Source organism: Aegilops tauschii, chromosome 6 (assembly GCF_002575655.3).
Source record: "Aegilops tauschii subsp. strangulata cultivar AL8/78 chromosome 6, Aet v6.0, whole genome shotgun sequence".
Lineage (NCBI taxonomy): Eukaryota > Viridiplantae > Streptophyta > Magnoliopsida > Poales > Poaceae > Aegilops > Aegilops tauschii.
The window spans coordinates 177,015,303-177,032,333 of record NC_053040.3 but is presented as its reverse complement, the minus strand read 5'-3'; positions in this window follow the sequence as shown (position 1 = coordinate 177,032,333).

Below are 17,031 nucleotides of genomic sequence, written 5' to 3'. Positions count from 1 at the left end.
CTTCAGTATTTTACATCATTTGTGCAATTGTAGTTTAGCTTATAACATTTACTTGTTTCTTGTTGGTACACATGTCAGCGGCACTGATTCACGCTTCGACCCGGAGGAACACCTCGCCTCCGCTGCGGCCGACTTGGGGCGAGCTCTTCCCATATGAAGTGCCCCAACAACTACCCCTCAGGACTTACCAAGTATGAACTGACCAGTTCAATATTACCAATATGAGTTTCAATGGCCATGTTTTGTACTGTTCATGTATTAAGCATGTTGTAGTAAACACACCTAAACCGCCTTATCTATTTTCCCTACTTTTTTATAGACAATAGGGCCATTCGCTGCTCTAGCAGCACTTGCCTTGCGATGTTTAACTCTGTCAATTTCATTTCTACTAGGTTGTCTATTGTAGTAAACAATTCTATCTATTCTTATTCCGTCCCTTTGCTACCGTGCTACTCTTTCGCAATGAAAATATCACTACAGATGCTACCGTTTATTACCATTTGCTATTTTTGGTGGATGTTAACCATGTTGTAGTTAACATTGCCTTTTCATGTACTTACGCAGTGGTACAATGGGTGATGTTGTTGTTTGCCGTCGAGGTTAGCTGCATCACATGTCTTATACACCATCTATTCCTAAATATAAGTATTTTTAGAGATTCCAATATAGACTACATACAGAGCAAAATGAGTGAGTCTACATTCTAATCTAAACTATGTCTATATACATCCGTATGTAGTTCATATTGAAATCTCTAAAAATACTTGTACTTAGGAATGGGGGTAGTTGTATTTTACACCATTTGTGCAATCGCAGTTTAGCTTCTAACATTTACTGTTTTCTTTTAGGTACATATATCAACGGTATTGATCCACGCTTCAATCTATTTTGCGTATGGGGCAATGAGATATTCATGAACAAGCGTCAAGTGAGGAAACTAAAAAGGATTGTTAGGCGAAAGAGATAGGTGATGGGAATTAAGCTCTTTATTTACACTTTGTTCAAGACAACAGTGAACTTTAGGATGGTAAGTAATATGTTGCATTTTCCTCCTGCCCACAACAAGTTACTCTATTAGACATGAGTCTCTTAAAGTTTTCTCTTTTAAGTGGTTTCCGAAGCAATTTACTAATGATTACCTTGCAAACTACATGCCCGGAGTGGAGGCAACTAAAGTTAAAGTACATAATTCATACTACTATGATAGTGGTCCAGAAGTCTTCCTGAAGGCGGTGAAGGATGGGCGGGCAATCGTCACAAGGGGTTGGACAAAAATTGTTCGTGCCTATGGCATGCAGGAGAGCACATTATGGGCATTCCTCTTCTTCAACATCATCGGTAGTCAAAATGATTTACAATTGTCTCTTCACCTTACCGCATCTAAATATTGTGGTTCATCAATTGTTACCTAATCCAGTAATTACTGAACATATTGTATAGATAATTTTATTTATGGTTTGGTTGTTGAACCATTGTGCTGAGAATTTGAATTCCACATTTCATATTTCAAAATTTCCAATTCGAATAATAAATTTCAGAGAAAAATAAAATTAAATAGGAGCGAATAAAATAATATACACACGATTAGAAAGAAAACAGCGTGTGCGATGGAAAAATAGAGAACAGACGGTTATTTGACGTGAAATATTTACAATGCCCGATGGACGCACACACGGTTTCATCTCATATGCGTGTGTGTTTCATGGTAATACGGTAAATGATCCAAACCTGTATGCGTGTGTGATAGAAATACCTATCGCACACAGTTATGAAAATGGACACGTTGGCGATAGTAGAGGCACCACACACATTTTACATTTTTGAATTGAGTGCGATAACGACCTATCACAAACACATTGGTAGATTAAATGTTTGTGATATCCACCTTTTTCACACAACTATAGCAGCGTAAACGTTTCAGATGCCTCTCGGATCAGAAACGTAACGTCGATACGTAACATGTGGGATAGGCGCGACTTCACATACGTTTATTCTATGGCGATCGTCAGTAGCTGCTCGCCTATCCCCGACGGTTTCTGGGTCGTGTGGGAAGGACCCCCCTATCGCCCACACTCACTAGGCGACGGTTTAAAACTCCGTCGCGGAAAGGGATTAAAAACCATTTGTATAGCACGTAATGTTGGGAAACGCAGTAATTTCAAATTTTTCCTACGCACACGCAAGATAATGGTGATGCATAGCAACGAGAGGGATGAGTGTAGTCCACGTACCCTCATAGGCCATAAGCGGAAGCGTTATGACAACGCGGTTGATGTGGTCGTACGTCTTCACGATCGACCGATCCTAGCACCGAAAGTACGACACCTCCGCGATCTGCACACGTTCGGCTCGGTGACGTCCCACGAACTCACGATCCAGCAGAGTGTCGAGGGAGAGCTTCGTCAGCACGACGGCGTGATGACGGTGATGATGAAGCTACCGGCGCACGGCATCGCCTAAGCACTGCAACGATATGACCGAGGTGGATTATGGTGGAGGGGGCACCACACACGGCTAAGAGATCAATGATCAACTTGTGTGTCTATGGGGTGCCCCCCTCCCCCGTATATAAAGGAGTGGAGGAGAGGGAGGGCCGGCCCTCTACTATGGCGCGCCCTGGGGAGTTCTACTCCCACCGGAAGTAGGATTCCCCCCTTCCAAGTAGTAGGAGTAGGAGAGAAGGAAGGCGAGGAGAGAGGGAAGGAAGGGGGGACGGCCCCCACCCAATTCGGATTGGGCTAGGGGGGCGCGCCCTCCACCTTTTCCCTTCCTCTCCTCTATTCTACTAAGGCCCAATAAGGCCCATATACTCCCCGGGGGGGGGGGGGGGGGGGGGGTTCCGGTAACCTCCCGATACTCCGGTAAATGCCCGAACTCTTCTGGAACCATTCTGATGTCCAAACATAGGCTTCCAATATATCGATCTTTACGTCTCAACCATTTCGAGACTCCTCATCATGTCCGTGATCATATCCGGGACTCCGAACTACCTTTGGTACATCAAAACACATAAAGTCATAATACCGATCGTCACCGAACGTTAAGCGTGCGGACCTACGGGTTTGAGAACTATATAGACATGACCGAGACTCATCTCCGGTCAATAACCAATAGCGGAACCTGGATGCTCATATTGGTTCCTGATACGTCTCCGTCGTATCTATAATTTTTGATTGTTCCATGCCAATATTATGCAACTTTCATATACTTTTTGGCAACTTTTTATACTATTTTTGGGACTAACATTTTGATCCAGTGCCCAGTGCCAGTTCCTGTTTGTTGCATGTTTTATGTTTCACAGAAACCCCATATCAAACGGAATCCAAACGGGATAAAGACGGACGGAGAATATTTTTGGAATATTTGGAGAATTTCGAAAGAAAAATCGACGATGCCCGAGGGAGGCACGAGGCAGGGGGGCGCGCCCCTGACCCTTGTGGGCTCCTCGTAAGGCGGTTGATGCCCTTCTTTGGCTGCAAGAAAGCTAATTTTTGGGGAAAAATCACGGCGAAGGTTTCAATCCAATCGGAGTTACGGATCTCCATATATGTACGAAACGGTGAAAGGGCAGCAGACCAGAACGCAGAAACAGAGAGAGACAGAGAGACAGATCCAATCTCGGAGGGGCTCTCGCCCCTCCCACGCCATGGAGGCCAAGGACCAGAGGGGAAACCCTTCTCCCATCTAGGGAGGAGGTCAAGGAAGAAGAAGACGAAGGGCCCCCCTCCCCCCTTCTCTTCCGGTGGCGCTGGAACGCTGCCGTGGCCATCATCATCACCGCAATCTTCACCAACAACTTCACCGCCATCATCACCAACTCTTCCCCCCTCTATGCAGCGGTGTATCCCCTCTCTTACCCGCTGTAATCTCTACTTAAACATGGTGCTCAATGCTATATATTATTTCCCAATGATGTATGGCTATCCTATGATGTTTGAGTAGATCCGTTTTGTCCTATGGGTTAATTGATGATCGTGATTGGTTTGAGTTGCATGTTTTATTATTGGTGCTGTCCTATGGTGCTCTCCGTGTCGCGCAAGCGTGAGGGATCCCTGATGTAGGGTTTGCAATTAGGGATGGCAATGGGTACCCATTACCTGCGTACCCTGCGGGTAAAAACCCTATTAGGGTAAGGGTATGGGACAAAAATTTACCCATGGGTACTTAAATGGGAAAATATTATACCCATCGGGTAGGGAGGGTACGGGTATGGAATCGTATAACCCATGCCCGCGTACCCATGTACCCATCTAAAACGTTGACAACTGGGTTTCCTTTAATATCCTAATGTATTAATTTTCCCCTCCTAATCATGCTAGGTAAAAACTCTAATGTGCAGTCAAATTATCTCTATAATTTATCATAATTTTGTGAACTTAAAGTGTATGCCTATGTGCTGTTATTTATGATTATGTGTTGTTTAACATTTTTTATGTGTCGCTTTATAGGCAAGTATTTTTGTTTATGAGAATGTGTTGTTGTTATAATATGTTGTTGTACATTGTTGTTTAAAATGTGTTGCCATTAATAATTTATGATTATATATATGTTGCTTTTTGCAACTATTTTCTACTCGATTGATGTGTTGTAAATGCGGGTATTTTTACCCACGGGTACCCATATACCCTGTCGGGTGACGGGTATGGGAAAAAATTGTACCCTTGACGGGTATGGGTATGGGTAATAGGTAAGTTCAAGGTGGACGGGTAAGGGTATGGGATAGCTCCACCCGTACCCATACCCTGCGGATGCCATCCCTATTTGCAATATGTTCATGATTTGCTTATGGTGGGTGGCGTGAGTGACAGAAGCACAGACCCGAGTAAGTAGGTTGTTTGCGTATGGGATAAAGGGGACTTGATACTTTAATGCTATGGTTGGGTTTTACCTTAATGATCTTTAGTAGTTGCGGATGCTTGCTAGAGTTCCAATCATAAGTGCATATGATCCAAGTAGAGAAAGTATGTTAGCTTATGCCTCTCCCTCAAATAAAATTGCAATAGTGATTACCGGTCTAGTTATCGATTGCCTAAGGACAAATAACTTTCTCATGACAAAAAGCTCTTTACTAAAACTAATTTAGTTGTGTCTTTATCTAAAAAGCCCCTACTTTTTATTTACGCGCTCTTTATTATCTTGCAAACTTATCCAACAACACCTACAAAGTACTTCTAGTTTCATACTTGTTCTAGGTAAAGCGAACGTCAAGCGTGCGTAGAGTTGTATCGGTGGTCGATAGAACTTGAGGGAATATTTGTTCTACCTTTAGCTCCTCGTTGGGTTCGACACTCTTACTTATCGAAAGAGGCTACAGTTGATCCCTTATACTTGTGGGTTATCAGTTCCTATATATTCTATGAAGATCTTTATTGGTCAAACCGCATAACAACATACGTTGTTCCCTTTGTCATCGGTATGTTACTTGCCCGAGATTCGATCATCGGTATCTCAATACCTAGTTCAATCTCGTTACCGGCAAGTCTCTTTACTCGTTCCGTAATGCATCATCCCGCATCTAACTCATTAGTCACATTGCTTGCAAGGCTTATAGTGATGTGCATTATCGAGAGGGCCCAGAGATACCTCTCCGACAATTGGAGTGACAAATCCTAATCTTGATCTATGCCAACTCAACAAGTACCATCGGAGACACCTGTAGAGCACCTTTATAATCACCCAGTTACGTTGTGACGTCTGGTAGCACACAAAGTGTTCCTCCGGTATTCGGGAGCTGCATAATCTCATAGTCATAGGAACATGTATAAGTCATGAAGAAAGCAATAGCAATATACTAAACGATCAAGTGCTAAGCTAACGGAATGGGTCAAGTCAATCACATCATTCTCTAATGATGTGATCCCGTTAATCAAATGACAACTCATGTCTATGGCTAGGAAACTTAACCATCTTTGATTCAACGAGCTAGTCAAGTAGAGGCATACCAGTGACACTCTGTTTGTCTATGTATTCACACATGTACTAAGTTTCCGGTTAATACAATTCTAGCATGAATAATAAAAATTTATCATGATATAAGGAAATATAAATAACAACTTTATTATTGCCTCTAGGGCATATTTCCTTCAGTCTCCCACTTGCACTAGAGTCAATAATCTAGATTACACAGTAATGATTCTAACACCCATGGAGTCTTGGTGCTGATCATGTTTTGCTCGTGAGAGAGGCTTAGTCAACGGGTCTGCAACATTCAGATCCGTATGTATCTTGCAAATCTCTATGTCTCCCTCCTTGACTTGATCGCGGATGGAATTGAAGCGTCTCTTGATGTGCTTGGTTCTCTTGTGAAATCTGGATTCCTTTGCCAAGGCAATTGCACCAGTATTGTCACAAAAGATTTTCATTGGACCCGATGCACTAGGTATGACACCTAGATCGGATATGAACTCCTTCATCCAGACTCCTTCATTTGCTGCATTCGAAGCAGCTATGTACTCCGCTTCACACGTAGATCCCGCCACGACGCTTTTCTTAGAACTGCACCAACTGACAGCTCCACCATGCAATATAAATACGTATCCGGTTTGTGACTTAGAGTTATCCGGATCAGTGTCAAAGCTTGCATCGACATAACCATTTACGACGAGCTCTTTGTCACCTCCATAAATGAGAAACATATCCTTAGTCCTTTTCAGGTATTTCATGATGTTTTTGACCGCTGTCCAGTGATCCACTCCTGGATTACTTTGGTACCTCCCTGCTAAACTAATAGCAAGGCACACATCTGGTCTAGTACACAACATTGCAATACATGATAGAGCATATGGCTGAAGCATAGGGAACACCTTTCATTTTTTCTCTATCTTCTGCAGTGGTCGGGCACTGAGTCTGACTCAACTTCACACCTTGTAACACAGGCAAGAACCCTTTCTTTGCTTGATCCATTTTGAACTTCTTCAAAACTTTATCAAGGTATGTGCTTTGTGAAAGTCCAATTAAGCGTCTTGATCTATCTCTATAGATCTTGACGCCCAATATATAAGCAGCTTCACCGAGGTCTTTCATTGAAAAACTCTTGTTCAAGTATCCTTTTATGCTATCTAGAAATTCTATATCATTTCCAATCAACAATATGTCATCCACATATAATATTAGAAATGCTACAGAGCTCCCACTCACTTTCTTGTAAATACAGGCTTCTCCAAAAGTCTGTACAAAATCATATGCTTTGATCACACTATCAAAACGTTTATTCCAACTCCGAGATGCTTGCACCAGTCCATAAATGGATCGCTGGAGCTTGCACACTTTGTTAGCATCCTTTGGATCGATAAAACCTTCAGGTTGCATCATATACAACTCTTCTTCCACTTCACTCTGAAATTCTTTGAACTTTTCAAATGTTTTAGACTTATGTTTCATTAAGTAGATATACCCATATCTGCTCAAATCATTTGTGAAGGTCAGAAAATAACGATACCCGCTGCGAGCCTCAACACTCATCGGACTGCATACATCAGTATGTATTATTTCCAACAAGTCTGTTGCTCGCTCCATTGTTCCGGAGAACGGAGTCTTAGTCATCTTGCCCATGAGGCATGGTTCACAAGCATCAAGTGATTCCAAAAGCCCATCAGCATGGAGTTTCTTCATGCGCTTTACACCAATATGACCTAAACGGCAGTGCCACAAATAAGTTGCACTATCATTATTAAACTTATATCTTTTGGCTTCAATACTATGAATATGTGTATCCCTACTATCAAGATTTAGTAAAATTAGACCACTCATCAAGGGTGCATGACCATAAAAGATATTACTCATATAAATAGAACAACCATTATTCTCCGATTTAAATGAATAACCGTCTCGCATCAAACAAGATCCAGATATAATGTTCATGCTTAACGCTGGCACCAAATAACAATTATTCAGGTCTAAAAACTAATCGCGAAGGTAGATGTAGAGGTAGCGTGCCGACGGCGATCACATCGACTTTGGAACCATTTCCCACGCGCATCTTCACCTCGTCCTTAGCTAATCTTTGCTTAATCCGTAGTCCTGTTTCGATTTGCAAATATGAGCAATAGAACCAGTATCAAATACCCAGGCACTACTGCGAGCATTAGTAAGGTACACATCAATAACATGTATATCAAATATACCTTTCACTTTGCCATCCTTCTTATCCGCCAAATACTTGGGGCAGTTCCGCTTGCAGTGACCAGTCCCTTTGCAATAGAAGCATTCAGTCTTAGGCTTAGGTCCAGACTTGGGCTTCTTCACTTGAGCAGCAACTTGCTTGTCGTTCTTCTTGAAGTTTCCCTTCTTCCCTTTACCCTTTTTCTTGAAACTAGTGGTCTTGTTGACCATCAACACTTGATGCTCCTTCTTGATTTCTACCTCCGCAGCCTTTAGCATCGCGAAGAGCTCGGGAATTGTCTTATACATCTCTTGCATATTATAGTTCATCACGAAGCTTTTGTAGCTTGGTGGCAGTGATTGAAGAACTCTGTCAATGACACTATCAACCGGAAGATTAACTCCCAGTTGAGTCAAGTGATTGTGGCACCCAGACATTCTGAGTATATGCTCACTGACAGAACTATTCTCCTCCATTTTGCAGCTGTAGAACTTATTGGAGACTTCACATCTCTCAATCCGGGCATTTGCTTGAAATATTAATTCAACTCCTGGAACATCTCATATGCTCCATGACATTCAAAACGTCGTTGTTGTCCAGGTTCTAAGCCGTAAAGCATGGCACACTGAACTATCGAGTAGTCATCAGCTTTTGCTCTGCCAAGCGTTCACAACGTCCGGCGTTGCTCCTGCAGCGGGTCTTGCAACTAGCGGTGCTTCCAGGACGTAATTCTTCTGTGCAGCAATGAGGATAATCCTCAAGTTACAGACCCAGTCCGTGTAGTTGCTACCAACATCTTTCAACTTAGCTTTATCTAGGAACAGATTAAAATTCAAAGGAACAGTAGCACGGGCCATTGATCTACAACAACATAGACATGCAAAATACTATCAGGCACTAAGTTCATGATAAATTAAAGTTCAATTAATCAAATTACTTAAGAAATCCCACTTAGATAGACATCTCTCTAATCATTTAAGTGATCACGTGATCCAAATCAACTAAACCATGCATGTAATTATTATTAGAGAGGAAAATATGGTTGTAGAAATTTTGATGTTACTAAATTACCTCTCGTTATGTTGAGATTGCTATTGTTTCTTTCTTCTTCCTTGCATATGCTAGTTTTTGCTTGTCTTGATAATTTGTTTGCTTATAAAATGCCTATTCATAGGAATTATGTTAGACTTAAACTTGTTTATCACATGCTACATGATGCTCTCTTCGTGTTTCGATTGCTATCTTTCATGTGAGCATCATTAAAATTATCAATGCCTAACTAAAGGCTTTAAAGAAAACGCTTCTTGGGAGACAACCCAATATTTTTCTTTTCTGTTTTTATGAGATTACACAATATTACTTCTTTAGTAATTGTGTTTTAGTTTTTAATTTAGTCTTTGAGCCAAGTAATACCTTTGGGATGGTCTATGGTGATAGTTGATTTGATTTTGCTGAAAAACAGAAACTTTTGCGCCCAGTAGCAGAATTGTTAAAATTCACTGGAGCGTGATAAAATTCTGAAGTTTTTACACAAGATTGAGATATAAATTTCCCAGGTTGTCCTTATTGTTTAGATTTTTTGGATTACATAAGTATACGAAATTTCCAGATTAGTACAGACTGTTCTGTTCTTGACATATTCTGTTTTCTATGTGTTGTTTGCTTATTTTGATGAATCTATGGGTAGTATCGGGGGGTATGAACCATGGAAAAGTTGGAATATAGTAGATATAACACCAATATAAATTTAGAATGAGTTCACAATAGTACCTAAAGTGGTTATTTGCTTTATTATACTAACGGAGCTTACGAGTTTTCTATTGAGTTTTGTGTTGTGAAGTTTTCAAGTTTTGGGTAAAGATTTGATGGACTATGGAATAAGGGGTGGTAAGATCCTAAGCTTGGGGATGCCCAAGGCACCCCAAGGTAATATTCAAGGAAAACCAAGCATCTAAGCTTGGGGATACCTCGGATGGCATCCCCTCTTTCGTCTTCAATCCATCGGTAAATTTACTCACTACAAAAAAATACACTTCCGTGATGATACGTGTTTGTCACAGTAGGTCACATTTTCTGTCATGCATGTACATCCATGACAAATTTATGACAGAATCAAGATAGTCATACATGTGCTGTCGTAGAAGTGTTCCATGACATTACCAAAATTATCATCACGGAAGTGTCCACTTCCATGACGATAAATCGCGCGTCACAGAAGTGCTTTCGTCAAGGGTGACCGACACGTGGCATCCACCGTAACGGAACGCTGTTAAGCTATCAGGTCCAGTTTTGGATCCGATAACCCGTTAACAGCCCCGACCAATGGGGATTTTCCACGTGTAAAATCATCATTGGATGGAGGAAACACGTGTCAGCTCCGTGTTGGCACAGGTGTCACTCATCCAATGGGCGAGATGCGCCTATGATATGTTAACACGTGGACCGGCCCAAAAGTGGCCCATAAAGTTTAAATGGGCCGGCTCAACTAAATGCCCACAATATTTTGCGGACCATAATGGGCCGGCCCAGCTAAAGGCCCACAAGATTTTGCGGGCCATAATGGGCCGGCCCAGGTAAAGGCCCATAAGATTTTTGCGGGCCATAGTTGGCCGGCCCAGGTGAAGGCCCACAAGATTTTTGTTCACCATAATGGGCCGGCCCAGCTAAAGGCCCATGAGATTTCGTCGACATTAATGGGCCGGCCCAGCTGTAGGCCCACAAGATTTTGAGGACCCTAGTAGGCCGGCCCATTAATTGGCTGCCATGTTTTGGGCCAAATGCCGGCCCATATTTGATCCGGTCCATTAATGGCCTGCCACGTTTCGGGCCTAATAATGGCCCATATGAGATCCGGCCCGTTAAAAGCCTACCACGTTCTGGGCCAAATTACGGCCCAGATCAGGTCCGACCCTTTAAGAGGATTGGGCTAAATTATGGCCCATATCAGATTCGGCCCGTCAACTGGACGCTATGCTTTTGGGCCCACTTGCTAAAGGCCCATTTAGTAATTCGGCCTGATATTAGTTTCGGCCTGTTAAGGGCCCGTTTAACATTTCGGCCCTATATTAATTTCGGCCTGTTAAAAGCCCGTCATATAGTTGGGCCTAACTACGGCCCGGTTTGCATCTGGCCTGCTCGCAGCCGATAATCTGATTGGGCCAAACAAGGATCGAGAAAATTTTGGCCATGGGCCGGGGTCTATTTCGGCCTGCTGCCGGCCCGTGAGCTATTCGGCACGTTTCAGGCCCAACCTACTTTTCAGCCTCCTAAAGGCCCATTGAGTTTTCTTGGGAAAACAGGGCCGGCGGTTTACTTGGCCTATTAAAGGCCCGAATCTACTAGTGGACCAGTTTACATTTAGGCCTGTTAACTGACCAAGATGACGGGGCCCATGATGCGGATCATACATGGTGATTTGCATGACGGCCCGATTATGTACTGTAATTTTACGGTTTGGCCGGTTTACTGTGAAGACAGGATATATATATACAGTAAAATAACTGCAGCATCGTGAATAAGAAAAAAAACCTATACTATACAATAAAGAAATTACGGCATATTACATCCACTGGGCATCAAAGTTCGCCACTATGATAATAAAGCACAAGCAGACAGCAGATTACATACACTGGGCATCAAAGATCGCCACCAGTGCAACTAAACACGCCGACAAAATAATATACAAAACCGACATCACTTCAATAGAGTTCAAGAAAGGTTAGCCCTGCCCGGGAGCTACAGCGCAAGCAGCTGAGCAAGCTGGTGATACTGCACTTGTTTGACACTTATATCCTCCTCACTCTGAAAGATAAACAAGCAGACAGATGACAAGTTTTGCACATATAAGTATCAGTGCTGACAATTCATCACATTTCTTACTGATGAATAAAGTGACACAGTTTAAAATAGCATTAACACAATATGGTATTGTTCAGGTCAAGACATGGCAGGAAATGACATTGTGAAGGAGTTGGCAGCTTCACGACACCACTGGATTACAGATCAAGAACTCATAAGTATCAATGGTTAGTGTGCTGTCAATTTATCCCATTTCAGATTGGCAAAATAAGATCACTTGCTTTGTATAGTTTAATTTACATGGTATGAAGAAGGAACTTGGTTGTACAACTGAAAACTTAAATTGAGAAGGACAAACTTTTGTTTATGAACTGGAGTACATAATAAACTTTAAACATGCAATTTGATGCAAACACCAAAAATAAACAGCTGTTGCAGTCATGCCTAACCAAATATGCACAACAAAGTTTGAAGGCTTGAGAAGGACAAACTTACATCATTGGTGAAGGCAGGCTCTATAAAGCCCTTGTCCATGCTGATGGGGGGGGGGCAATTCAAGAAGTTTACCATAGAATCTTCTTCATAAGCATTGCCTTTATTCTACATTTTGTTAAGAGTAAATATAGATGTGACAATATAAGAAAAAATGGAGAATATTTAAGATAAGATGAAGAATGATGCTACATAACCAAGTAGCTATAAATGTAAGTACAGCGATACAGGCAAAAGGTACAGCCAAGAGCAATGCAGAGCTAAACTTCTTCAGTACCATCGGTGTTATCCAACCTTATGGTAAGAGTAAATATAGATCTTATGTGTAGAAAATGGAGGGCAAAGGAAAATAAACTGTAGAGTGATGGTACATGAACAACTACCTATCAATATAAGTACACTGATAAAGGACAGCATGTACTTACAAGAACAATGCAGAGCTAAAAAATTTCATTGGCATTGGATATATTCTACACTAATGTAACCATTCATACAGATCAGATAATTTGGAGCGAACAATTGATAAGCAAGCTATCATGCATACTGCTGTCACATAATGAACCAGGTATGTATGCAAGTACAGTGATACATGACAACAGGTACTAACAAGAGCAAAGCAGCAGGCAGCATATTTGCGATATCCTGTCGTTCTTTTCAAACCGGAATTCATTTTCGAGCAGATTTCTTGCAAAAAAGATCCGTAAGGCACATGCGGAAAAGTAGAAGTTCAAATTGTCATGCGATATCATAGACAGTACCTCATCCTCGGAACGAGACCAGTGCATAACAAGGTTTTTCCATTCAATGTCTTCTAAATTTAGCACGGGAGACTTCACTAGAAATTCATTTATAGACTTGCCATCAAAGTGTGATTTCCTCAGGTAACACCAATACTGCTGCAATGCTTCCTTGAAAAGCGCAAGCAAGCTTTGCTCGTCATGACTATCCAGATTGACCCTCGCCTACTTACAACAATGTAATGTAAATCATTGATGTGTTCAATTAGCAGAAAACAGGAAAATAATCACCATGAATAATAGCACTAACACGTAAGTGGGACAGGAAGATGTGAAAATGGTCTTTGTCTTCACTATAATCTTCCAATGATGGGAATATATGCACGTAGTCCCTAACAACATTGAAAGCATTGTCTTTTAAACTGGGAATAACTGGAATGGGGTTCCAATCTGCAGGAATTGGCCGTCTCTGCAGTTGGGATAGGTCTTCGGCCGGTGGACTTGCCGTACTTTTTGCTGGAGTGGGATTTTTCTGTGGTACGGCTGGTGCTATGGCAACTGAAATCGGCATACCTTTTGCAGGAGTGCAGGTCCTTTGTGGTGGGGCTAGTGGTGTGGCCAGTGAAGTATGGGTACAGTCTGCTGGAGTCGGTCCTACGTTTTGTGTGACTGGTTGTACAACAAATATAAGTGGGGTGCTGTCTGATTTCTCCGGCACAACCACGTTTTTCAAGGACTTTGCTGGTGCTCCTTCAGGTTCGGCAATCACCCTCTTCCTTTTTGATGTCTGATGCACAAGAACAACATTTGAGTGAAAAAACATGGTATGATGACATATGGAATATGTATTGATAATGGATGGGCATGGCATCTCGACATATATGATGAGTAAACTAAGCAGATGGCGGTGCAACAAAGTAGAAGAAATGCAAGACAACATATGAAAGATACGCGCAATCAATAAAACCTTGCTAAATTAGAGCAGGCACCTTGATGGGTGAACATGACATGCCATCTGCCTTTGACTCCTCGAGGTTAGAATAGTCATTAGGATCATATTCTGAACAAGAATCTACATGTGGGGAGCATATGAGTTTCATTGCATCCAGAATGGCACTCAATGCCTTGGTGCCAATTTTGTAAGTCATTGCAGTGTTCCACAATATTCTTTTGATGCGCGGATTCTGATATTCACTGTAATTACGTATAATATCTGAGAACCATGAAAACATAAATAGTTGTGAGATTATCTTTGTAATGCAGAGGATATTCTAATATAGGGGCGCCCCTGTAAACACTTGTGTGCTATCCCTGGATTCTGATGAGAGAGCTCATGTGTGCTGTAATATGGTGCGTGCATTTATATAATCTGGCACAAGTACACACAAAAATAGGCTCCAGAAGTAAGGATAGTTGGCAGATGATAGGTTCAAAATATACTGTATAGAGGGTTTACCAAACCATGATAACAAGAGCACACAGCAACTAGGCAGATCATAGTGTACATAAAAGGGGTACACCATAACCACGATATATAAATCGGGAAAGTGGAACTGGCTTGAAAATACGGTGTTGTATTGCCGGTAGTAATTGAAAGCCTATCGATCAAGTACATGCCAGGTCTATCAGCTATTGACTGCAGATGTCCCTGCTCCCCTTCCTGACAAGGAACATACTGTACGTACTAAATACAGAATAACAAAAGAGGAACATGTTAAAGAACAGAAGAGGAAGCATATTCTTGAGGTTTCACTTAATTTCATACAATGTTGGTTGCCCACTCATGATGAATCACAGCGCCCAAAGAAATGCAATTCCATGCTGTCTCTCTATATGTGGCAATTTTGAACAAGAGTCATTAGGATCATATTCTGAACAAGAGTCAACAGGTGGGGAGCGTATGAGTTTCATTGCATCCAGAATGGCACTCAATGCCTTGGTGCCAATTTTGTAAGTCATTGCGGTGTTTAGCTTCAAGAGTGGACTGCTGCTAGTGCGGCACAAAGCAGCTACACAGATCATAGTGTAGATATAACGGGAAAACCATAAGCATCAGAGTAAAATCAGCAAAGTGGAACTTGCTGGAATATATGTGCTAGTATTGCCGGTACGGCTAGAAAGGCTTCGTATACCAGCTCTCTTCAACTGAAGGTGTAGTACTGTTAATATCAGTGTAACTCTTAAAGGCGACACAGCTCCCCGCATTTCCTTGCTATTCTTATAGGATTCAAGTGGGCAGGCCACTACAAATCCTATTCCCATGTTTACAAAATCCTACGAATCAAAGAGGCCAGCTTGGGGCGCTGGGCCTCGCGCGACGGAGGGGAGCAGCTGGGCCTGGGCGTGGTCAACGCACGCAGGCGACGCGCGGTCGTGGCTCGAGGCGGGGGTGTCGACCTCCTGCTCAAAGCAGAAGCAGAAGCAGAGGAGGAGGCGTCCGGACTTGGTGCGGCGCCCTGGAGAAGCTTGGGTCTCCGGCGACGGGCGGCGCGACGGGGATGCTACGAGCGAGGAAGGCCCGGATCTGGCGACAAGCTCCTGGGACGACGCCAGATCAGAAGAAGAGAAGGGCCTCGGCGTGGTCTCTGTAGGTAGAAAACGTGACTGGGAAGTCAGCAAGGAGCAACGCGAGGAGGGGAAAAAGGAAGGCCAGAGAGGCATGGCTTGACAGCGGAGCTCACCTCCGACGATGCGGCGGCGCAGGGAAGGTCCTGGCGACGATGAGGAGGCAGCAGCGGACGCTTGAGGCAGGGCCAGAACCTGCCAGCGTCGTCGCGGACGAGCGCAAGGCAGAGGAGGCGGGGATGGCACTGCGGTTGGAAGCAGGCGGCAGCACGAAGCAGAGGAGGCCGGGGCGGCAACGAGATGAAGGACGGCGGGGACGAGGTGGCGAACTGGAGGAGGGCTGCAGCGGGAACTTGGCATCCATGGTGTCGGCTGGAGGAGTCCATCCATGGCGCTGCTCATGCGTATCTGAGAGAGAGAGAGAGGTGCATGAGAGAGAAAGAAATCAAGAGAGGGAGGAGAAGAAGATAGAGAGGAGGAGCAGAGGTCCTGGAGGCCGGCGATGGGGATGCTCCGGCTAGTGGCAGCGAGGCGATGGAGCTCGTGCTCCTAGACGACGGGAGGCTCGGGGCATGACCTGGGGAGGTTGTGCTTGGAGGCGAAGCGATCGATCCATCAAGATGCTCGGGCAGCTGTGCGGAAAATCAGGGATCTGGTCGGAGGCTGCGGTTGGTGGGGATGGATCCCGAGGGGAAGAATGAGAGCGGTGGCGGCGCGGATAGGCCTGGGTAGATGGGACGGCTAGGATCTAGGGTTGCCCCGATATTTATATATGAATTTAGGTTAGGGGATATCAAATCCCTACGATCGTAATCGGATGGCTGAGAAAATATAGGCTAGGAAGTTCAATCAAGAAAATGGAGATGTTTTATAGATGTTAGGGGATGATCCGGATCCAATGGTGATGACTGAGCGGGTCGGGTTCGGGGCAAGTTTTCGGGCTCGCGCGAGGGGTCGATGCACTGTGCAAAGAGGGTTAGGCGGACACGGTCAAGAGGGAAGCGAAAACCCGATTGGTCTGGAACGGTCAACGAAAGCAAGGGGGGACGTGGCAACTACGAGCGGATGCAAGCTTTAAAAACAATGACGACAACGAGTGCCGATGCAATGCGGATGATGCGATGATGAATGCAACAAACAAATAAAACACACAACGATAACAAAAAAAATATGGAAGGCGTCTGGAGCGTCGGTCTCGGGGCGTTACAACACTCCACTACTACGAGAGGATCTCGTCCCGAGATCTAGGATGGCACCGGAGAGGAACGGAAGAGGAAGAGGTAAAACAAAGTTGCTTCTTTGACAAACGAGTGAAACCAAAGAACCTTGAGAGGTCGC